Source organism: Camellia sinensis, chromosome 2 (genome assembly GCF_055761805.1).
Source record: "Camellia sinensis isolate YWXY chromosome 2, ASM5576180v1, whole genome shotgun sequence".
Lineage (NCBI taxonomy): Eukaryota > Viridiplantae > Streptophyta > Magnoliopsida > Ericales > Theaceae > Camellia > Camellia sinensis.
The window spans coordinates 96,601,622-96,627,404 of NC_138962.1; the positions used below are offsets into that span (position 1 = coordinate 96,601,622).

General features: G+C 36.8%; 1 long non-coding RNA gene across 1 annotated transcript; it reads left to right on the forward strand.

The window, feature by feature from the left end:
• The first annotated feature begins 23,677 nt into the window (after positions 1 to 23,677).
• On the forward strand, positions 23,678 to 25,508 carry LOC114268844 (uncharacterized). Its single transcript, XR_003631415.2, has 2 exons — positions 23,678 to 24,070; positions 25,123 to 25,508. It is a non-coding gene; the product is annotated as an uncharacterized LOC114268844 (long non-coding RNA).
• Positions 25,509 to 25,783: the final 275 nt, after the last annotated feature.

Sequence of the window (25,783 nt, forward strand, 5' to 3'; positions counted from 1 at the left end):
ATCAAAATAAACATAGGTGATCCAACGGATCCATCATAATAGAAAAAATGGGTAAATCAAAGAACAAAAACAAAGTCTCGTGCGTGAGACGTTTAGGCCAACTCCACAAAAACTTGGACTCCTCTTACATTCTTCACTGAGGCTGGAGTGGAAACTATTATCGTATGCAAATTCAGCTAGTGGCAAATAGTCCTCCCAGCTCCCTTGAACATCTAAAGCACACATTCTGAGCATTTGACCATGGACTTTGTTGTTTGCCTATCTCGAACTCCTAGAGGTATGGATTCTATTTGGGTTATAGTTGATAAATTAACTAAATCTGCACATTTTTTGCCTGTAAAGACTACTTTTGATGCTTACAGATTAGCCACTATATATGTTGATAAGATTGTTCAATTATTCTTATAAATTTTGATGCTATAAGATTAAATTGAAGGCCATAGAGGCGACAAAAACGAAAATTGACCGTATTTTTCTTTTATGAATAATAAAGTTTATGAGCTTCAAATTTTGATGCTTATAGTTTATAGGCATCAAAACTATAGACTCTTTCCAGAAATTGACCGTATTATTCTTTTATGAATAATAAAGTTTATGAGCTTAATTATGAGTCGTGTTAACTTGGCAAACAACACCGAGTTTCTTTTGCTGCAAGTGTTAATAAAAGCTTTTGTTCCTTTTTCATTGATTCATTCTGATGTTTGGGATCCTTCTCGTGTTATTTCATTAAAAAGCCATAGATGGTTTGTCACGTTTATTGATGATTTTTCTTACACTACTTAGGTGTATTTACTAAAAGAAAAGAGTGAGGTTTTCTCTATATTCCATACCTTTCATTAAATGATTTGCACTCAATTTGGGGCTATTGTCAAAATTTTGCATTTTAATTTTGACAATAGGGGTGAGTATATTGATTCAAGGTTAGGGTAATATTTCAACATTGATGGCATTACTCATCAGACATCTTGTACCAACACCTCTTAACAAAATGGGATTGCAGAATGCAAGAATCGTCATCTTGTTGTTATAACTCACTGCATGAATTTTTTTTATGCACATACCTCGATCCTACTGGGGTTAAGCTGTTCTTACCATTGCCTATCTTATCAATTGCTTTCCTATTCAAGTGTTGCACAAGAAAACCCCTTGTGACAACCCCACCACGTATATTAATTAGCATTTAATTAATTAAGGAGATTTGAATTTTAATTGCCCATTATTCTGATTTAATTTGGGATTTATGAAAATTGTGGAGACTGATTCGTATGTGATTCTATTGAGGATTTATTTTAGAATTAGAAATTGAAAGCCTAAATGGCTCAAGAGAGTATAATTGGCGAATTGAATTATTTTAATTTCGAGTATCAGACTGTATGGGAGTTTAATTAAATATTTGATTCAATTTAGTAAAATTAAGATTTGATCAATTGGGTCCGAATTGGAGTTAATTAAATTATGAGGTGATGATGAGGATTGAGAATTAAGATTATCATGAATTAAATTTATTTATGAAGTGTTTAATTGAATATGTAATTTATTGACAGAGATTTTGAGTTTGGTTTGAAATTAAAGGCTTAAATAATTTGAGAAACCAAAACTGATAATGGAAATAAGTTTAATTTGATATTTGGAGCTTTTTAGGAGTTTTTTAAAAATCTGATTTAGATTGGTAAAATTAAATCAAATTAATTGGGCCTTATTGGAAATCAAATTAAACTAATTGAATTATGTGGGATATGTGATTAGTCATGATTGATTAATTATGTGTTAATCAATATTTATTAAGACTAAGGCCAAGTTTAGCATGTGGCCAAAAAGTCAAAAAGTTACTCAAAAAGTTAAAAAGTTATCACTATTCACCAAAAGTCAAAAATTACGGCTGCACAACTTCCAATCCTAATTTTCTCCTACACACTAATTTATACAATTTTTTAATACACATTTTTCCATAAAAAGTTTAAAAGTTAACCCAAACGACCATATTTTTTTCTCAACTTTTTAGTTCAAAAAGTCAAAAAGTGCACTTATTTAGGACATCCCAAACAACCCCTTAGATGTTTCTTAATTAAATTAATCATAAACATAAATTGAATTATGAAAGAATCTAGAATTGAGGGTGCATGTGGGTATGGGTGTATTGAGCAATTTTGTGGGTGTGTGTTGACAAGTGTGTGTGTACACATGTACAAGGAGTTGAAAGTGGGTGTATGTATGTTGTGTTAACTTCGTAAAGAAGAGTGATGAACTCAATTTTGAGAGAATACTTTTGTTGGAAAAGCTTTAGAGAGGGAGAGAGAGGAATCGAGATCGAGAGAGAGAGAGAAGGTTGTGGTGGAAGCTTAACTCTAGAAAAGGGGAGATAAAAAATTGATGACAAAGGGAAGAATCTCAAGCTTTGTCAAGAGACTTAACAAATTGAAGACTTTTGGTTAGAAAGTTTAAGCTTAATCCTTATAGATTAATTGCTTAACAACTAAAATCAAGAAGAAAATGGGTTTAATTTCATGGAAATAGAAAGAATTAGAAAAAGAATGAAGAAAATTTGAGTTAGGTTTGATAATTAAGAAATTGATGTTGTAATTTAATATTTGAGTTTGATCTTTGTCATCCTTTAGAAATTTGAAGGTTATCCTTACATGCATTGTGGATTTTCAAGATTTTAGAATTTAATTCATATTTTAAAGTTTATGAGTTTGGGATTAAGTTGTGATATAAATTAAAAAGTCAAATTATAGTTTGAGTTTGATAATGTAGAATTGGTTGGATTTTGATAAGTGTTTTATACATGTATCATGGATTTTGAAGAATTTAAGATAATCAATTTCATGTTTTGAAGAGAAGAAGGAAAAAATTTTGTGAGAATCAAGTTTATGGAAATTTGGGGTTAACCTAAAGTTAGACAAGGTTTTGATTTTATTATGAAAGATAGGAATTGGTTTAATTTTAATTTTGAATCCATGCGTGTAATTCAATTTAAATACTTAATTCAAATTAAACATATTTTGAAATATCTATGTAAGAGGGGCTAATTTGAGCCCATTAAATTAATTAGGCCCAATAGTCCAAGATTGATGGGCCCGAATTTATCACCATCAAACGGGCTAAATGGCTCTAAGCCTCGAAAGGGTTCGGATCCACGAACCTAGAGACTTACTCGGGCCCGGACTCGAAAGGGTATTAAGCAAGTCTAGAGATCCGAGGCACTCGGACTCGAAAGGGTTCGGATCCACGAACCTAGAGGTCCTAAACACTTGGCTTCGAACGGATTTAGACGCAATCCAGAAGTCGCTCCGTTAATGAGTCCCAGAACACTTGCGGGCTCGGAGCTTTCCGGGATCTACGCACCAGAACCATGGGCGTAATGGAGTTCGAACAAAGGACCCGATCCCGAGGACGGTGAGTGGAGATAAATTCACTCTTCGGTTAAACTAGCCTATACCCGGGTCGAGGTGGCACGACCCCGGGGGGTCCATGAGACTCGGCAATATTTTGCGGCAGGACGTCCTCTGGGACTACCCCTGACCCTTTAGGATGATTGGGGATCATTGGTTAGGTGTGGCTAAGAAGAAGGGTTCGCCGAGGGATTGATCTCCTCTTCGGGGTTTTCTCATCCTCGGAGAAGTCACCTCCTCGGAGAGGTCACCTCCTCGGACAAGGTGGTTAGAGAGAATATCCCCCATGTGCCTTGCACATGGGCTCCATCCTACATCATGAGGTGCCTATAAATAGCACCCACCCATAGCTTTACAAGGGATGGATTTTGGAGATTTTTAACTCTTGGGAAAGAACTAATTTCCCTTCTCCATTATCAACCTTGAAAGTGAAAGTGGGAGATCAATGGGAGAGCCTTGCCATTATTCTATTCTCTAGCCATTTTGCCTTCTTCTTCACCCAATCTCTTATCTCCATCATCTCCTTTGTTGTTGTGTTCCTAAGTTGAGATTATTGAAGAATCTAAGCCTCTCATCATATTCTAGAGAATTTGAAGTTGTTCTTCAAGGATCTTTGAAGATCTTCGAAGATCTTCGAATTTTTCAACTCCTTTCTTGAACCCTCTCCTACAATCTATAATTAAGTTTTGGGTTAAAAAATATGAGTTTATGAAGAATGAGCTTTAATTTTATATTAAAGGAGTTTTGAGTTTAAAATTGATCAAGTTTTCTTAATTATTTAAGAGTTTGTATATTTTTAGACAAGCCATGTTTAAACCTAAGTTTTGGAATTATATTTTGAAAGCTTAATTCATATTTTCAAACTTATGAGTTTGAAATTAGGTTTGATATGGATAAAATGAATTACATTCAAATTTGGACAAATTAAGAAGGTTTTTGTATTGAGATTTGGAAATTAGTCATGTGTTCATATTTATTAATGATATTACATGTTTAAATTGAGTCATGCATAAATCTAAATTTGAAATGAAATTTGGAAGCTAAATCTTCAGTTTTGAAAACCCAAAAAAATTACAGACCACTCGAGCGACCAATTAGTGGCTCGAGCGAACACTACAAGCTTCTAGTATTTTTATAGACAATACAGTCCGCTCGAGCGACTAAGTGGTTGCTCGAGCAGTCAAGTATTTTCAGCATATTTTGAAAAACTACACTTTGCTCATATTTCGATCTCATCTCTTTCCAAAGCAATTCTAGACATGATTTATGACTCAATGAAGATTAATAAACTAACAATCAACATAAATTAGTTGGTCAAAGAACAAATCATTGACTTGTAATAATTGATTAAGAAGCCAAGCAAGAAATTGGTTTATTTATAAAAGAAAGATTTAGTAATGAAATAATATGTGAAATGAGAACCTAATTTATTTGAATAAAGAAAGAATAAGCGTAATAGAACTTCGGATTATTTAGACAGAAAAGACAGGAGAAGTCAAATTTAATCAAGGAAGTGATATTGTGTTATAATGTGTAAATGTTATGTGTTTGTATAGGTCACGCGCTATCATCTACCTAATCTGTCTAATTGTTTGATCTTCTTCTGGAGCTATCTATGAGTAACAACCCTGTGAAGCTATGCTTGATTATATGTATTTTCTGACTAAAATGATATGACCTGTTTTATGAAATGCTATTTTATGAATCATGAATGAATGTCCTATTTTCTGAAATTTATTTGTGGCATCCTTAGTTCATATGGCTCTCGCCCAGGAGAAACAATACTGTGGACAACATGCACATAGCCCTTGCCCGGGGGAAACAATACCGTGGCTTATGATCATATGGCCTTTGCCCGGGGAAAACAATATCGTGGTCTATGTTCACATGGCCCTCGCCTGCGGGATACAATACCATGGCTACTTGCACGATAGATATGGACCTTTATAGTCTTCGGTACCGACTATGCATGTGGGTCTTATGACCAATTTGATTTGATAGCTAATGGATGTACCACATATAATTGCTTATGACTTTTGGATAAGTATGAGAATTTGAATCTGTTTCTGATATGAATTCTGATTTATGACTCTGTTTTGGACATCATTCATAAACCTTTTACTTTGTTGTTATTCATTAGGCTCTAGCTCACTATATTATTTATGTATGCAGGCGATTAGGCGCGTGACTAGGTCTAGAACTTCTGCTTGGATTCTATTTTTGTCAATCAATCTATGTGCCTCCCGTGGGGGTTCCGGACATGTCAAGTGGTCATGGCTATGTGATTAAAGTTCAAGTTTTTGTTTATTCTGTAATTAGGGTTACGTCCCTTTTTGTCTTATCCATATAACTGTGATTTCATAAGGGTGATGTATGACATATGTACATAAAGTTAAATTTTTTTTTTTTTTTTTTTTTTTTTAATCTCATGTAAGTCTGCACAGCTCAATAGACATTGTATATTTGTTATTTGCTTTTGCTAATCCCTAATAATTTGATTTTTGCTTAAGAGGCCTTCCGTAATCTACGGATTACTGGCCGGTTACGATGCACGAAATAATTCTTCTCGTATGATCCTGTTGATCAAGTTTGCGCTCCTCCAAACAATGTTGCTTTGCCACCTGAAAACACAAACATGAGCTAACCGGCGGGTGTGTGCCGGAAACCCCTCCGATGCCTAAGTCAGCAACTAGACAATAGACAATAAGCTCTGTGTATTCTAGAGTAAGAATTGGGATACCTGTTCATAGGTCTGGTCATGAGCTTTTATGGACTTTACTTTGGCACAATCCTAGTAGGATTCCAACTCTCTCTATGAGAGTCCTTCTAGGAATCACACACCCTACTCACTACCAACCAAGTGAGATGGTTTTGCACAATCCTAGTAGGACTCTACTCTCCTTAGCAGAGTCCTCCTAGGAGTCATACTCCTACTCACTGCCAATCAAGTGAGATGATTTACACAATCCCGGTAGGACTCTAACTCTCCTTAGCAGAGTCCTACTAGGAGTCTCATCACTGCAAGCCAAGTGAGATGGCTGAACCCTTTACCTCGGTTATACATTTCTGACCAAATTGCCTTATCTCGGTCCCCTGCCATTCGGACCGTGTGATCGAAAGCCAATCTATCGAATGCCACCCTGCCGAGCTATACACAGCTCGGCCCTCGCTATTGATGTTACCTCGGTTTTGTCTGTTTAGACCGAGCTAACTGCAGTAGTCTCTAACCGAACTAACAAGGACGAGGCCCAGATGCGAAGCCCAAACACCTCGGCCCATAGTTCGGCCCAAATCCGTAATATGAGATGTCTTCTTGGCCTAAGACCGAGCTATACCAGCCCTTATCTCGGTTCATTGCGCGGCCCAACTTCCAAAGAAGACTTTTTCTAGCTCGGCCCAATTTGTTTACAAATTACCCTCTCAATTGCCCCTTAATTCCATCTGCGTAGCATGATTGGGATTATTTTTCCTCCAGCCGAGCTAAGAACGCCCTATTCTGCCGAGCTAAAAAGTTTGTTCGGCCCCCAATAAGCCTTGTCAGTCGCTCAACAAGTTCTTCTACTAATCTGGTACGATGTCATTCTGAGGATACATGACGTGCCCCCATTAGACCCGTTCTCCTATTACAACCGTCATGCCAAAAATTTGAATAGCCCTACTTTTTTGCCTTCAACGTATATATTCTTCGAGTTTGTAATCGTACGGCGAGTCATTCTTTCTGTGTCTCGCCGAGTAGACTAACTCTGTTTACAATAACCCTGCCAACCTGCTTTGGCCGAGATAACCATCTCGGTCTAGGAAAAAATTTGTTGGTCAAACCTGCCAACCTGCTTTGGTCGAGGTAACCATCATCCCGGCCAAAGAGTTCAAAAATTTTGTTGGTCATACCTGCCAACCTGCTTTGGCCGAGGTAACCATCATCCCGGCCAAAGAGTTCCAAAAATTTTGTTGGTCATACCTGCCAACCTCCTTTGGCTGAGGTAACCATCATCCCGGCCAAAGAGTTCAAAAATTTGTTGGTCATACCTGCCAACCTGCTTTGGCCGAGGTAACCATCATCCTGGCCAAAGAGTTCAAAAAATTTGTTGGTCAAACCTGCCAACTTCCTGTAGCCTAGATCCTCATCTCGACTTAAGAGAGCTAAATGTTGGTCATTCCTGCCAACATTCTTCAGCGCGGATCCTTATCTCGGCTTGAAGAAGAGCTAAATGTTTGGCCATTCCTGCCAAACTTCTTGATTGCCCCCCAGATGGGCAAAGACTTATTGGTCAAACCTGCCAACCTCTTCAGCCTAGATCTTTATCTCGGCTGAAGAATAATAAGTGTTGGTTTTTCCAGCCAACCTCTAAGTTGGTTATTCCTGCCAACCTAGAGTAAAGTGTTTGGTTATTCCGACCAAAACGTCCTGCAGCCTGGATCCTTATCCTGGGCTTAGGAGGGGTGTTGGTTTTTCCAGCCAACCTCTAAGCTGGTTATTCCTGCCAACCTAGAGTAAAGTGTTTGGTTATCCTGACCAAACGTCCTACAGCATGGATCCTTATCCTGGGCTTAGGAGGGGTGTTGGTTTTTCCAGCCAACCTCTAAGTTGGTTATTCCTGCCAACCTAGAGTAAAGTGTTTGGTTATTCCGACCAAACGTCCTGCAGCCTGGATCCTTATCCTGGGCTTAGGAGGAGTGTTAGTTTTTCCAGCCAACCTCTAAGTTGGTTGTTTCGGCCAACCTAGAGTAAAGTGTTTGGTTATTCCGACCAAACGTCCTGCAACCTGGATCCTTATCTTGGGCTTAGGAGGGGTGTTGGTTTATTCCAGCCAACTTCTTCTGTTACCCCCCCAGTCGGGCAAAGACCTTTCAGAAAGAGTTAGTCAAACCTGCCAACCCACTTTGCCCTTAGTTGGGCAAAGATTTTTGCGTGGTCGGTCCTACTTGTCAATCGTGTTATCTTTTGTCGAAGATGTTTTGTCCGACATCGCTGTTGTGCCAGACTCTGCATTGGTGCGTGCCCCATCTTCCTCTACCCTGATGTGTTGGTGCACTCTCTCCATCAGGCTTCCATAGTAAGGGGCAGCGTCATTGTCATTGAATCCCTCAACTCAGTTCACGATATTCTACTTCAGTCAATTTTACACCATCAAATAGATACTGCTCGTCTTCTATATAATCTCTGAGCTTCTTCAGTTTCTTCAAATACTCTTGCCTTGAAACTTTCTTTATAGCTCCAATGCCATCTTTCTCCAAAGCATTAGACCTCTGAACAGCTTCTTCTTCCTCCCTCTGTGTTAATTTTGGCTCAGCTAGCTTCCTTGTTACTGCTGCATCCCTCTCTTTGGTCATGCAATTGTTCTTCCTCCGACTCAGAACCATCATCATCATCCTAAGAAGTCCGTCTTTTAACTCGTCTTTCTTCTTCACTGCTCTTCTTTTTCTTCGAATCTTCTTTCTCTGTCTTCGTCTTCTTCGACTTTCTCTGCTTCGAATCCTACTCCTCTATCTCTGACTCATTTTTTTCTTCCCTTTGCCTTTTATATGGCTCTTCATAGACTTTATGTCAGTCGCCATTATTCTTATTACTTTGTCTTGCTCTCTTATGTGATCTTTGAGAACCTGTGGATCCATCTTCCGCCTCTGTCTATCAGGGCTTTGAGAGCGGTGTGGACTTGAGCCCTGTCTTTCTCTTGATTCTCTCTGCAGATTCCTTCGCTGGGCATCTAATTCCGCCATGGGTGGGATAGAAGGTAAACCTTCGCGCCTCCCACCCCATTCCGGTGTTTGCCCATCAATAACAGATTGTGGCAAGTCTTCATTGTGCGCTATTGCTTTCAACTAGAGAGGAAAACTTGATCAAGAGGTTTTGCTCTTCGTGAAATTCCCACAGATGGCGCCAATTGTACGAGCACGAAGTAATTCTTCTCGTATGATCCTGTTGATCAAGTTTGCGCTCCTCCAAACAATGTTGCTTTGCCACCTGAAAACACAAACATGAGCTAACCGGCGGGTGTGTGCCAGAAACCCCTCCGATGCCTAAGTCAGCAACTAGACAATAGACAATAAGCTCTGTGTATTCTAGAGTAAGAATTGGGATACCTGTCCATAGGTCTGGTCATGAGCTTTTATGGACTTTACTTTGGCACAATCCTAGTAGGATTCTAACTCTCTCTATGAGAGTCCTTCTAGGAATCACACACCCTACTCACTACCAATCAAGTGAGATGGTTTTGCACAATCCTAGTAGGACTCTACTCTCCTTAGCAGAGTCCTCCTAGGAGTCATACTCCTACTCACTGCCAATCAAGTGAGATGATTTGTACAATCCCAGTAGGACTCTAACTCTCCTTAGCAGAGTCCTACTAGGAGTCTCATCACTGCAAGCCAAGTGAGATGGCTGAACCCTTTACCTTGGTTATACATTTCTGACCAAACTGCCTTATCTCAGTCCCCTGCCATTCGGACCGTGTGATCGAAAGCCAATCTATCGAATGCCACCCTGCCGAGCTATACACAGCTCGGCTCTCGCTATTGATGTTACCTCGGTTTTGTCTGTTTAGACCGAGCTAACTGCAGCAGTCTCTAACCGAACTAACAAGGACGAGGCCCAGATGCGAAGCCCAAACACCTCGGCCCATAGTTCGGCCCAAATCCGTAATATGAGATGTCTTCTTAGCCTAAGACCGAGCTATACCAGCCCTTATCTCGGTTCATTGCGTGGCCCAACTTCCAAAGAAGACTTTTCCTAGCTCAGCCCAATTTGTTTACAAATTACTCTCTCAGGTTACGTCCCTTTTTGTCTTATCCATATAAATGTGATGTCATAAGGGTGATGTATGACATATGTACATAAAGTTGTTTTTTTTTTTTTTTTTTTTTTTTTTTTTTTTTTTTTATCTCATGTAAGTCTGCATAGCTCAATGGACATTGTATATTTGTTATTTGCTTTTGCTAACCCCTAATAATTTGATTTTTGCTTAAGAGGCCTTCGGTAATCTACGGATTACTGGCCGGTTACGATGCTAAACCTATAGGGGCGGGTTTAGGTCATGACACCCGTCTCCAAGTATTCCTAGGCTTTTAGTCCGTGTTTTCTATTCCCCTTAAATCTTTTGGACGTGTCTGCTTTGTTCACAATCATTCTCTTTCTTGTGGTAAAATGGATCCCTGTTCTATTAAGTGTGCTTTTTTTGGGTACTCTAGGTACTCACATATTCAAAAAGGGTATAAGTGTTATCATAATCGTTCTCGTAAGTGCTTTGTGTCCATGGATATCACATTCTTTGAGTCCCAGTCCTAGTTCTTGTCCTCTTCGGTTTCCCAATCATCCCTTCAGAGGGAGCCTTGGTGTAAAGAGAACCCTATTTCTGAATCCTTACCAGTTATTCCAGTTGTTAAGGATGTAGCATGTGAACCATGGTGTGAATAGCTATTGGGAATATAGAAAGCTAATACACTCAAGAGTAAGGAAAAGTTATGTCAGGGACAAAGAAAGACAGAAGATTACTTGGATCCAAGAGACCATTTCTCCTAATCTTCCATTGTTGTCTCCTTCAACTGATGAGAGTTTAGGTAACTCTAATAGCTCTAAATATATACACAGACCTTGATATTCGTATTACCCACCGAAAGGATGTGAGGTCTTATCCTTAATTTTGTATCGTATTCTCATTTGTCTTTCTCATATAAAACCTCTGTGTCAAAAATTTCCTCTGTTAGTATACCTGGTCATTTTGAAGATGCTTTTTCTATCCCTAAGTGGAGACATGCCATGATTGAAGAGATGAAAGCACTTCATAAGAATGACACTTGGGAATTGACAGAGTTACCTAAGGATAACCGAATTGTGGGATGCAAGTGGGTGTATATTGTGAAGCATAAGGCAGATGGTTCGATTGAGCGCTATAAGGCTCAGCTTGTCGCTAATGGTTTTACTCAAACTTATGGAGTAGACTATCAAAAGACATTTGCACCAATTGCTAAGATGAATTTAGTTAGGGTACTCCTCTCTCTTGTAACTAATTTGGATTGGTTACTTCACCAGTTTGATGTGAAGAATGCTTTCTTACATGGTGATCTAGAAGAAAAGGTGTATATGGACATTCTTCCTGGCTTTGAAGACCTTAAAACAAAGGGTAAAGTGTATACACTTCGAAAATCATTATATGGTCTTTAATTGTCTCCAAGGGTTTGGTGTAAGAGATTTACTCAGCAATGCTTAGATATGGATTCAAACAAAGTCAAGCTAATCACACTCTATTTGTTAAACATTCCTTATAGGGTAAGACTATAGTTCTCATTGTATATGTGGATAACGTAGTACTTACAAGAGATGATGTTGAAGAAATTTCTTGGTTGAAGGAATAAGCAAGTTTGAAATCAAAAAATTGGGGAACTTGAGGTATTTACTAGGTATTAAAGTTGTTTGGTCCAAGGATGGAATCTTCATCTGTCAAAGGAAATATGTGCGTGACCTATTAAAGGAAACTAGGATATACTTGGAAGTAAAACTTGTAACACACTGCTAGAGCAAAACCAGAAACTTGGTGATGATAGTGGAGAAGTGTGACAACCCCGACTCATGGTTAACACTAATTCATGATTAAGCATACTAAGTAAATGATTAAGATGAAATCCTAGATTGATTGTGTGAGTGTGTTGCTTTGAATGCAATCTTATTTGTTTGATATAGAAAGATCTGTTCATGTTTTGGATTTTAATTTGCGAATTGAAAGCCTTATCAGCAACCGATTCAGAAATTGACTTGATTTATATGCTAATTAGGATTTATAGAATTTTATGGTAGGTTTAATTAAAATTTGGTTCGGAACGATTAAATTAGATTAAATTAATGCCATGTGATTAATTATGATTAATTACCACCAATAAGGCCATTTTTGACCCCACTAAGTTGAGCCTTACATCTCATTCTTTATTTATGATGCTCAAACGTGAGGAAATGAGAGAATAGGGAGACTTGGATCCTAGGCTCAAGAATTGAACTCAAAACAAAGGCAATTGTTAGGAGAAAAGAAGAAACTTTGAAGATTTGTTAATCTAGCTCAAGAATTTAGCACCTAAAGCCCAAATTGAACACCTAAGGTAAGAAGTCAAGTCCCTAGTCTTGAATTTAAGTTGAAACATCTATGAATTCAAGTGAATTGAGCTATGAGATATGAGACTTGAGCTTAAGGAGTAGGAAGAAATATTAATTCATGCATGCATGTCCATATCATGTAGTTTTGAAGTTGTGTTCATGAAATTTTCTCATGTATGTCATAGATTGAGCTTAATTATAGGAAATCATCATGTTTTCTATCAAATTTCCAAGTTTGATCATGTTTTGAAATAATGGAGTGCAAGAAAATTCTTGCATGTCATGCTTTTGAAACAATCATAAAGTTTAAGTTGAATTTGTGTACAATTGGTGTACTTTTGGGCTTTGATTTTATGAAATGATATTTAAATCATGATGTGTTATGAGTTTCTAAGTGTTTTCCAAAATTTTGACCCAAAAGGATGAGTTTTGGAATATTGAATCCATGGTTTGAACTTTGGGAGCAAATCTGGAAAACCCAGAATTTTGCTTCCACGCTCGAGCAAAGCATTCCACGCTCGAGCGACCCCCTTCATTTTCATACTTTCGCTCAAGCGAAAAAAGGTTGGCTTGAGCATAAATTGCATGCTCTCAGGTGTTGGTGCGTCTGGAAGCACGCTCGAGCGACGAGAGTTGCGCTCGAGTAAAGAATTGTGTCTTACGCTCAAGTGAGCGTCGAGCAGAGATTTCATGCAATCAGAACTTTTCACATTTTTGCAGACCGCTCGAGCGAAGGAGTCTACGCTCGAGCGACCACTTACATTCGGTATGCTCGCTCGAGCGAAGGAAGCTACGCTAGAGCGAGACCCCTGTTTTCAGTAAATTTTGAAAAACATTGGCTAGTACATTTTTGCATCCTCATTTCATCCTAGACATTCCTAGGCCATGTTTAAGACATTAAAATGAGGATAATGAATTAAAACCACACCAACACAAGTAGAAAGATCAAGTTATCAATTTCGGGTGTGTAATTTAGTAAACATTCGTTCTTTAACTGTGTAGGGTACGCGCCTCAAGGAAGCTGAATAGCCCGCTTACAGCCCCGTTCTCTGTGAGTAACAATGTTGTAAAGATATGTTCAAATTACATCTATTTTTTGAACGATAAATTATATTGTTTCTAAATGGTTACTTCCTATCGATTGAATGATGATCCTCTTTCGAATCGTATTCGTGGCATCCATAGCGTATTGTTATTGTTATTGTTATTGATATTGCTATTGTTACAGAGATTTCTGTCAGTTCCAAATCCTAGAACTATTGTTATTGTATGATGGCCATCAATTGATTGTTTGGTCTTTTAAGACCTAGTGTATTGTTGCTAGTGGATGTACCACGTATGGCCTAAGTGAATATGATAGATCGAATTGATTGAATTAAATGATTGATTGACAAGTGATATCGATTGTAAACGTTCTAATGCTAATTGATTGTTTTTAAAATTGAAGGACATCATTCTTAACCTCTTTACACATTTGTTATTCACTGGGTTATAGCTCACAATTTATATATATATATGTAGGTGGCCAAGCACCGGACCAAAGCTAGAGGCGCCGACCCAAGCTCTAGTTTTGTTAAGCCAGCCATTGTGCCTCACATCGAGGTCCCAAACTTGCATGAGTTAAGGCTGTTTTGGGGTGATACAGATTCACCCTTTTTGGTCTTTGCTAATGTAATGAACGTCTAAGACTATCGATTGTACAATTTTCTTTGATGATGGGTTATGTCCCTATTATGTATTTGCACTTTTCTTTTAAGTGATATATGAATATGGCCATGTGCATGGAAGTTTTTCCGTTTAGGTCTTCATAGCTCATTGGATGATGTAGATTACTATTGATTGGCTTCCGCCAGCTCATTTATATTGTTTGATAATTTATTGTTAATCAGGCCTTCGGTAATCACGGGTTACTGGCCGGTTACGATGCTAAACCTATATGGGCGGGTTTGGGTTATGACAAGGAGTTTCTGTTGACAAGGGGATTTATCAGAGACTATTGAGTAAACTTATTTAGTTATCTCATTCATGTCCTCACATTGCCATTGCGGTTAGTGTGGTTAGTCAATTTATGCATGCTTCTCATGAGGCACACCTGGCTGCAGTTATGCGGATTCTTAGATACTTAAAATATTCTTTTGAAAAGTGTCACGACCCAAACCCGCCCCCGTGGGTTAAGGACGTAACCGGCCAGTAATCATGAGATTACCTACGGCCTCAAACTGTTGTAAACGTATTTTAACAGAGTTAATGGGGGCCAAACGGAAGCAAAATTAAAAACTTTGTCCATAGAGCCGTGCTTATATGCACATCAAACAAACCATACTCAGATACGTTAATAACTCACATCAAAAGTACGGTTTCACAAAATTCATTACAGACAGGATCGTCCAAAATGAGTCAACCTATAACAGACTATGTACAGACATGCACTAGGTCCTTGCCAACAAGACAAAACATAGGTACATAGTGAAAGGGCAAGGGTGGTCTCATGCGTGAGGCACAAGGCTGACTCTCCCAAAACTCCTGTTGTTTCTAGCAGACTTCACTGGGACTGGGTTTGGACTTCCCTTGGCTCACCTACAAATACATGAATGAGTGTGAGCGATGGCCCAGTGAATAATATCAAATGTAACAGTTACATAACAATATGTAGAACAACATGCTCCAAACGGCCTTGGGCCCAATTCATACTTCTGTTTAACAACAAAATATATATATAACTATACGAAATGCAAGTCAAGTAACTGTAGTTCCAAACATTCTGGCCTTTGGCCCATTCATTCATGTCAAACGACCTTCGGCCCACTCTTTCATGTCAAAACGGCCTTTGGCCCACTCATTCATGTCAAACGGCCTTCGGCCCACTCTTTCATGTCAAAACGGCCTTTGGCCCACTCATTCATGTCAAAACGGCCTTCGGCCCACTCTTTCATGTCAAAACGGCCTTGGGCCCACTCTTTCATGTCAAAACGGCCTTTGGCCCACTCTTTCATGTCAAAACGGCCTTCGGCCCACTCTTTCATGTCAAAACGGCCTTTGGCCCACTCATTCATGTCAAAACGGCCTTTGGCCCACTCATTCATGTCAAAACGGCCTTTGGCCCACTCATTCATGTCAAAACGGCCTTCGGCCCACTCTTTCATTTATTCTTGTCAGACTTTTGTCCACAATCCCAATTAACAACTCATAATATTTATAGGGGAATAACAATTGGACATTGACAAGTTTTCAAATGTTGATATTACTCACAGTGATCGGCTTGTGGATGCGCCCTGGAGCTTGACCCTACACATTTCATGAATACAAAGGGTCACTAACAGTTCAATCCGTTCTTTAATTCACATATTCCTCTTTAGGCTTTGTTCTTATCTCATTAACTCATTTACAATGCTTAACATATGCCTAAGAGTGCTTACAAGTGAAAGAGAACGGAAAACGAATCACAGAATGCATGAACAAAATTCCAGGAAACAGGGTCCCCGCTCGAGCGTAAACTTCTCCGCTCGAGCGGACCCTTAAGGCCTGCAGAAGTACTGGTTGCACGAAATATGCGCTCGAGCGTGGAATAGCGCGCTCGAGCTGAAGGCCTGTCTACAAAAATCCATGCTCGAGCGTGGAGTGTCCCGCTCGAGCGGACATCCAACTCTGCAAAAATGCTGGGAGCACGATTTTCCCGCTCGAGCGGCCATTACCCCGCTCGAGCGGACCTCAAAAATCTGGGTTTCCCAGATCGTGTTCTTGAGCTCCAAATCGGTTTTCCATCTACATTTCTTGCATGCAATGGTTCAAATTACACATTTACACATGCTAACATGCTACCAATGCAAGATTACAACATTAGGAAAGCTCAATTACATGAATTATCTACATGCATGTCCCAAAATATCTCAAACCCATCATCAACATGCTCAAATTCAAACATTCAAGACTTATACTCCCATGATTTGTACATGCATGTGGGAGATGCTCATCATTCTCAACTTAGATGGTACAAATGGTGATTACAACATGAGCTTTAACCAAAACTCTACATGAATCATGTGTTTCAAGCTCAAACATGCAAATTCAAAGTAATTTCTTACATGCATGAGTTCTAAGACTTCAAACTCAACAAAAATCAACTCATTACATGTTCTTGATCACAAACAACCCTTGAACTTACAAATTACAAGTAAGAGTCCATGAATTCACTTACCTAAGAGCTTCAACACTCAAGCTCTAGCCAAATCTTGAGCTAGATCTTCAAATTCCCAAGTCTTGAGCCCAAATTACACAAATCTCTCCCTTTTTCTCTCCATGGCCGGCCTCTCTCTCACTCTCAATTGTCTAACTCAGATTTTGAGTTTTAAGAGAGCTAAAGGAGAGTGCAATACAAATACACAACAAGCCCCACTAACAAATATTTTAATATAAAATAATGGGGTACTTAATTTATCAATTTAATCAGTTTAAATTGACCAGAATCAAATTTCAATTAAATTTCACCGTAGGCTCTAAAAATTATGCCAACCACAATGGCGTAATCAATTTCGGATTCCGTGGCCGATAAGGCCCTCAATTAAATTTCCAAAGCAGACTACTCAAACAGATATTCCTACGATGAACAGATAAAATTTCAAACCACATATTTTCACATAGTGGAACACAAAATCATATCAAAATACATAATCACATCATGTTAAGGACCAATTAGCATATTACGGAACAGGGGTATTACAGTCTTCCCCCCTTTAGGAAGTTTGGTCCTCCAAACTTAATTCACCTTCGTCGGGAAACAAATGTGGATAGCGTAGACACATTTCCTCCTCTTTTTCCCATGTAGCATCTGTCCCATAGTGTTCCTTCCATTCCACTTTCACCATTGGAATGGATCTGTTTCTCAATTCTTTCACTTGTCGGTCAACAATTCTTTCCGGCCATTCAGCATATTCCATATTTTCATCAATAGCAACCCGGTGATAATCAATCACATGCAACGGGTCTCGGAGGTAACCCCACAACATCGACACATGGAATACGTTATGGATTTGCTCGAATCCCGGTGGCAAAGCAACTCTATAAGCAACTGGGCCAAGCCTCTCCAAAATCTGAAACGGCCCAATGTAACGGGGCGACAACTTGCCCTTTTTCCCAAACCTGACTTGGCCTTTCATCGGAGAAACTCGGATGAACACATGGTCGCCGACCTCATACTCAAGAGGTCTTCTCCGAACGTCTGCATAATTCTTCTGTCGGTCTTGAGCTGTTTTGAGCCTTTGCCGAATAGTTTTGATCTTTTCAGAGGTGTCTTGTACAATTTCAGGTCCAAGCAAAGCTCTGTCTCCGACCTCTGCCCAACAAATAGGTGATCTACACCTCCTACCATACAAAGCCTCGTATGGTGCCATACCGATGCTGGAGTGGAAGCTATTATTATAGGCAAATTCTGCAAGTGGCAAGTAGTCTTCCCAATTCCCCTGAAAATCCAAAGCACACATGCGAAGCATATCTTCCAAAGTCTGTATTGTTCGTTCTGACTGCCCATCTGTCTGTGGGTGGAATGCAGTGCTGAACCTTAGTTCTGTTCCCATAGCTTCCTGCAAACTCTTCCACAATCTAGATACAAATTTCGGATCTCTATCCGACACAATGGATACCGGAACTCCATGTAAACGGACAATTTCATCAACATAAATAGTAGCCAACCTATAAGCGGTACACGTAGTTTTGACAGGCAGAAAATGTGCAGATTTAGTCAGTCTATCAACTACAACCCAAACAGAATCCATACCTGGGGATTGATTAGACAGACTCCATGTGGCTATACTGTGACAATAAGGCTGCTATCAACATAACTCATAATCTAGTTCAACATCATCGGACAATACATGTTGAGATTAATCGTCAATTCATCAATGAGAAACTCACTAGTGGCACTATATGTACTCCTTTTGTGAAGTCTTGAGAACAGCTGTCAAATATTCTCACCAAGGGAGTTGTAAGTAAACTGATCCATGATATTCTTAACAAGCTGAGCATGATAGATATTTTTGCACCAGCTTGAGGGGGAGTGTTAAAATAATATCTTTGTTATTATGGTTTATTATTCTGGTTAGCTGTCATTAGTTATAGTTTCCTTATTTTTGCCTTGAGGCTTCTATTATATGTTTTATATTATTAATATATAAGGGAGTAATGATCTCATTATTCCATAAGTTTGATTTTTCCTAGAACAAACAAATATTCGATTAACTCAAAAACCGTGACAGCAAAAAGTCAATAATTATCGATTTTTAGCGACATATGTAAAAAATCGTCACAAAAATTATTTTTAGTACTATTTTACTAGGACTTATTTTTAATAGAAGTTGATATGAATTAAATCCAACTATTAGAACCTATTGGTAGTTTATCCTAAAACTTAAAAGTTATTGCGCGATTGACGATTATCTCCTCATAATAGATTGATCAACTTCCAAATCATAATTGCTAGCAATAACTTTCTATATGAACTAGCAGCAAGACACACACAATGTGTGTGCAACTTAAAAAAAAAAAAATTATTAAAATAAAGATTTTTCTTCAAGTATATTTTAAACATTTTTATTTTTTTATTTTTTGGAGAACAATTTAAATAATGTTGTGAGAAACATCATGAAAAAAAAATTAAATATCCATTTTTAATTTTAATAACTTTTGGTGTCCTTCTTCTTATCTATAAATTTATTTTTATTTACTCAATCAAATTTAAAACTATATTTGTACATAATTTTTCAAGGTATCTTATCTCCTTTTTTTTTTTAAATATTTTTTTTTGAATCTTGTTAATCAATAAATATAAAAAATAAACAAATAAATTGAACTTTATCTGATATAACAAACAAATTGAAAATTTTCTGTTAGTCATACATAATCTTAGAGTTATTCTATCTCTTTTTTGTTGTTAATTTTAAAATATTTTGGAATATCCTTATCTTATAATATAACTTCTTATTACATATCATAATAAATGAAAAATGAAAAATAAATAAATAAATAAAAAGAAATTGAGAGAGAACTAGGGAGAAAGATCATTTAAAAAAAATAAAAATTAAACATCTATTTTTAATTTTAATAACTTTTGGTGTCCTCCTTATTATCTATAAATTTATTTTTATTTTCTTAATCAAATTTAAAACTATATTCATACATAATTTTTCAAAGGTATCTTATCTTTATTTATTTATTTATTTTTTCAATTTTAATAATTTTTGGAGTCCTCTTTTTATCTACAAATAAACTGTAAATCAATATTGGAGTCCTCTCTTTGTTTTTTACTTTTGTTCTTCAGATTTGGAAGTTCTGGTCACTGGTAGGGGTGTGCGCGGTGCGGGTCGGTACGGTTTGAGAGAAAAATAGAAACCGTATGGCGGGTGGCGGATTGATAAAAGTATCACTAGAATTTTTCATTTTCCTTATCAAAAACCGGCGGTTCGGTTGGCAAATAATAGAGGATTTGCCTTGGCGGTTCGGGCGGATTGACAGTTTATAAAAAATATAATTCAAATTATAAAACTTAAATCAAAGAGTAAAAAAAAGACGAGAGATACCGTGATGTTAAGCATCTTGCGAAACTTTCTTTTGATGCAGCAAGTGTAGTAACAACATGATATTATCAACGACTATGCCATCAGCTCATTACAAGCATCTGTGGAAACTACAATGATCTAATACAATACATAAAATTAATATCATTCAGGGTTTACAATATATTGAAAATGTTTACTGTTGAAATGTGTTTAGATTGAAAAGTGAGCTGATGCAAGATTGCAACATGGCTAGAAAAAAAAAAGATTGAAAAGTGAATTGGAATCCAACTTTATTTTGGATTACTGACATCTTGAATTCCCCTCGAGCAGTAATGTAATACTATATTCTAAGGTATAGAACAACAAGCAAACTTAAGTAAAAAAGAATTTTTAGAATCTTACAAAACATGATTTAATAGCGGTGCGGGTCGGTGCGGTTTGGAAGAAAAATAGAAACCGGCAGATTGATAAATGTGTCACTAGAAATTACCATTTTTCTTACAAAAAATCGGCGGTTCGATTGGCAAATAATAACGAATTTGCCTTGGCGGTGCGGTTCGGTGCGGTTTTGGCGGTATTATGCACACCCCTAGTCACTGGTGCCAAGATCCAAGTTGAGGAGTCCCCCTTTAGATCCGTCGCCATTTCTACTTAAGGCTAGGGTTTCGCACCACTCTCTTCCCTCAAATCTGCCCCATCCATCTCCATCTCTCTCTCTCTCTCTCTCTCACACACACACACACACACACACACACACACACACACACACTCTCTCTCTCTCTCTCTCTCTCTATGTTTTAAATATATATATATATATATATATATATTAGATTTGAGCTTAGATCTGTTGTTGATGAAGATAAAGAAAATGATGATCTGTTTAATGAGTTAAATTTTTTATTTTTTACAATTGAGCCTAGATCTCTTAGATCTGTTGAATATACGTGTTAAATCTGGTGTATGGGTGTGTTGTTGTTGATGATGATGATGATGATGATGAACATATATGATTTAGTAATGATGTTGTTTGTTGATGAATTCTTGTATTCTTATAGAATTTTGTGATTGTGTTGTTAGATCTACAATTGGAAATCAAGAAACAGTCTGCTTGGATCTGATTAGATTTGGAGCTGATTTTTTTTTTTTTTATTTCGGCTGGAAAATTTTTGGGGTCGAGAAAACTCGATCCCCGTTAGGAGGCGGGGGCGGTGATAGGTTCCCCATCGGGGGGAATTTCCATCATCGGGGATTAGGGACGGGGAACGTGATCCCCGGCCCCGCCTAATCCCATTGGCATCCCTACTCTCTCTCTTTCTCTCTCTCTCTCTCTCTCTCTTTCTCTCTCTCTCTCTCTCCTCTTCATCCATTTGTTTCAGCATTGGCTTCATTTTTCGCCGCACATATGCTTCACCGACGATGGATCTGTCACTATCATCACCAAATCAGACCTCCACAATTCAAACAATACACACACACACACACACATATATAGTTTAGCCCTAGGATCGAGATACATATACATAGAGCTCTCTGCTCAAACCACTGCTTGGTATCTTTCGATCCACCACCGCATCTCTATAGGTACGATCTCTCAAACCCTAAACTCTCTTTCTCTCTCTTAAACTCCTAAATCTGTCGATTTCTCTTCCTAGATTCGCATACTCCATCGATGCACTGTTTAATTGCTTCCACAATCTTAGGTTTAGTCATTTAGACTTTGTTTGGAAAGCCAAGTTTGGGGATTTTTTTTGGCTATTTTAGCCATAAAAAATAAAATAGGCTTTTTAGCCCAATAAAACAAAACATTACATCTAATCCATAATCATTACATTCTTTCTCTCACAAAAAAATCAAAAAACCCAAAAAACCTTCCCAAACGAGGCTTTTTAGCTGCATGCTAAAATAGCCAAAAAATCAGAAAGCTAACCCACTTTCCAAACGAACCCTTAGATTCAATAATTGATTTCATATTAACTCTCTCTCTCCCTCTCTTAGGGCTTGTGTGTGATCTTTGGATGAAATGAAAGAGGTTTTGAGATGTGATAGTCTGGTGGTGACCACCGATTTCATACTTTTTAGTTTTAATTTTATTTTTAGATGTGTGAAATTTGATCAATTTGTGGGTTGATTTGGTTTTTTAGATCATCAATGATCGTGAGACTGGCAGATTTAGGAGGTTCGAGTTGGTGACATTCAAGGATGAACAGTAGTTGTTGTTGTTGATGAACTTATTTCTCCCTTTTTTATTTTTTATTTTTTATTTTTTAACTCTTTATGTTGTAGTTGATGATAAAACAAATATGTAAATAGCATTGAAACAGATCTGTTATTGTTGGATCTAGATTGTTGGACTTCAAAATTTGAACAAATAATAGGATTTGAACAGATAATATGATAGATCTATTCAAAATTTAAAAAGATAAGGGCTTGTTATTGCAACAGATAGGGGTTGGTTTGATTATGTATTTCAATAGGTAGAATCTTGTTTGGCTTAGTATTTCAATAGATAAAAAATAAATAAATAGATTACAAAATTTGAACAAATAAAGGGGAAAAAATTGAACAGATAGTCAAAAAATTGAACAGATAGATATAAATTTAAACAGATAGAAGATAATTTGAATATATAGATAATAAATTTGAACAGATAGATATAAATTTTAATAGATAGTTAAAAAAAGTCAACAGATAAATTAAGGGATAAGTTTGAAGACAAAATGTCTTTTAAAATGAACAAAACGACTTCTCACCAAATTATTTTAGAAATGGTGGGTCTCTCACCAACAAAAAACATCCACTGGACCTAATACCTGAGACAATTGCTAGAGTGGATTTTTTTAGCAATGTTCTCTAATTTTAATAATTTTTTTTAAAAAAATTAGGACGGATTTTGAGGTTACATATATCTAATTAACTTGAATTTTTTTTATGAATAATAAACTCGACAAATCCTACAATATAAATGGTTTAAATCATCGAAAAAGGTTTAGGATACACGCCCACAGAACCTCATAGCACTTATCCCAATCCTACTTTTTAAAGACATAATAGAAATTTAAAATATTTATGCAATAAAATCTTAACTACGTAGGGTTTTTGCCTAATTTATAAAACTCATGGGCTTATATTTTATTTTTGTAAATTTTTGAATTAAATATTTAATAGATTCAATCGATAGTTTAAGGACTAAGTAGATTTTAATTTATACACTTTAGAGATTCAATCAATAATTCATGAACTAAATAGATAATTTGACAATAGTTTAGAGATATAAAGTATAGTGAACTCATATTTTATTTCAATTTCATTTTTTGATATTTTGTGTTTGGCTTTAATGTATAATTGTAAACTATATAGGATTGAGACAAGGTAATTCAGTTTTATTAAAATTTGGATTGAAATTCGGAAAAAATAGGGGTTTTAAAAGAAAATTAAGAATACATCCCTTCATATACTTATGTTAGAATTTTAGCATATTAAAGGTTTGTTTAGGATGACCTAAATAAGTATATTTTTTGTCTTTTTATGAAAAGATGTGCAGAAAAATAGAGAGATAATGTGATGAAAAAAAGATAAAAAGATAAAAAATATATACTTATTTAGGATAGCTAAACTTGACCTAAATGTTTATTTATAGTTGAAGTTCCTAGGATTTTACATTTTGTAAGAACAAAAATGATTTGTAGCTCGAAATAAATGAGCTCAAATTGCCTGAACACAAGCAATGACTATTCTCCCTCCTCAGACTTCAAAAGCATCTCTCTCTACTCACTCCAAACTCAGACTCCAAAAGCATCGCTCTTCTCAAACTCCAAAAGCATTTGATCCCTTCATCTCTTCGAAATCCTCTCATCCTCTCATCGCTCTTGTATCATCTCATCTCTCATCCCTCTATGAAACATCCATCTCTGTGAAAGCATAGAGAAGGTGCTTAGCTACCGGTGTCGACTCACAGATAGCGAAGGACGACCAAAAACGCTTCACCTACTGGATGTGCGATGTATCTCATACATTAACGATTCCAGAAAGTAGTTTACCTACCAGAACAAAAGGTGAATCCAGAATCTCAAAAAAACTAGGGTTTATGTGTTGGCTTCAATTCCCAAACAAATTCGTCATAGTAGACTGCTTGTGTTTGGATTTTGCCTACAATTTGTGTTAGGATTTTGGTTTTGCCTTGAATTTTTAGAACATGTTTTTGGGACTTATGAATTTATGATTGTTAGGGTTTGGGCATTATGGGTTTTGCCTTCAATTTTTTATTGTCATTTTGATTTTGATTGTAAACCATTATTCTAACTTCTGAAATCTGTGCATTTGAAATGTGGATATCTGTTGATGAAATTTATTCTTTACCCATTATTTTCTGATCAATTTGATGGCCAATGTTAATGAGCATCCCTAAATGGTTGAAATCTGGAAATGTTGAAATGTGGTTAACTTAAGGTCATAAATCTATTGTGGGGTTATCTTTACTTTTTAATTACTTCAATTTACTCCACAAGGTTCAATTACAAAAGCATGGACAATACAATGTTCTAAAATCTGTGCATTTGAAATGTGGATATTTGTTGATGAAATCTATTCTTTACCCATTATTCTCTAACTCAATTTGATGACCAATGTTAATGAACATCCCTAAATGGTTGAAATCTGGAAATGTTGAAATGTAGTTAACTTAAGGTCATAAATCTGTTGTAGGTTTGTCTTTACTTTTTAATTGCTTTTTAGTGTCTTTGTTCAATTGTATCCCATCATCAGGTTGAACTGGTATCATAGTGTTGGGTTAGAGACCATAGTTATAACCAAGAAACATTTTTTTTTTCTTCATTTTTTAGTTAAAATTTCAACAGTAGCTATCTATGTATCATGTCTCTATTTTGTATTTTGTATGCATATTAAAAAATGGCTTCTTCATCTGTTAACAATAACATAAGATTAAAACCAAGATTTTGTGATTGTGGGAGAACAACTGCCATGTATATTGTACGAACCAATGAGAATAGAAATCAAGCGCGTTTGTTCTTTGTTTGCCCTTCAAAATATGTAAGCAGTAAGGAAATTTATTAGTGTGATTTGATTAATTGATTGTTGTGCATTGTAGAGTAATAAGGAATACTGTAATTACTTCAAGTTCACAGATGATGATGACGACGACGACATGACCTCCATAATCCATTCAAATTCTGGACCTTGTAAACCTATAAGAACCGAAGAATTTAACAATATAAGAACAAGGCTTTCAGAGATGGACAATGAAATTCATGAGCATGATAGAAGGCTTCGAAAGATGGAGAAGAATTTCAAGGTGATGTTTTATGTCTTTGTATTTTGTATCGTTTCGTACTTTATAATGTAAACTACTGAGTTGTTAGCTTTTGGGGAATTTCATGAATGTATTTATGGATTGAATTGATGGATTGTGTGTATGTGTTGTGATAAATTGAATGTGGGTATATCAGTAATGAAAAAACTGTTCTATTTTCAATAGTTGTTGATGTGGATTAGGAGTATATGTTGTTGGAGCCCCAGAATTGGTCAGAAATTTATTTGGTCACCTTTGTTTCTCTAGTGTTCTATCATCCTCTAGTATTTACTGTCGCTGTGTTCCTCAGAGCTAGTCTCTATTTTTGATAAAATAAATGAGCTTGAACGACTCTCTATTTTTGATAAAATAAATGAGCTTGAATTTATAATCATAAACATACAAATACCTACTTTATTTACAGGTTGAGACCAACAAAATAAACCCAATGACCCACATC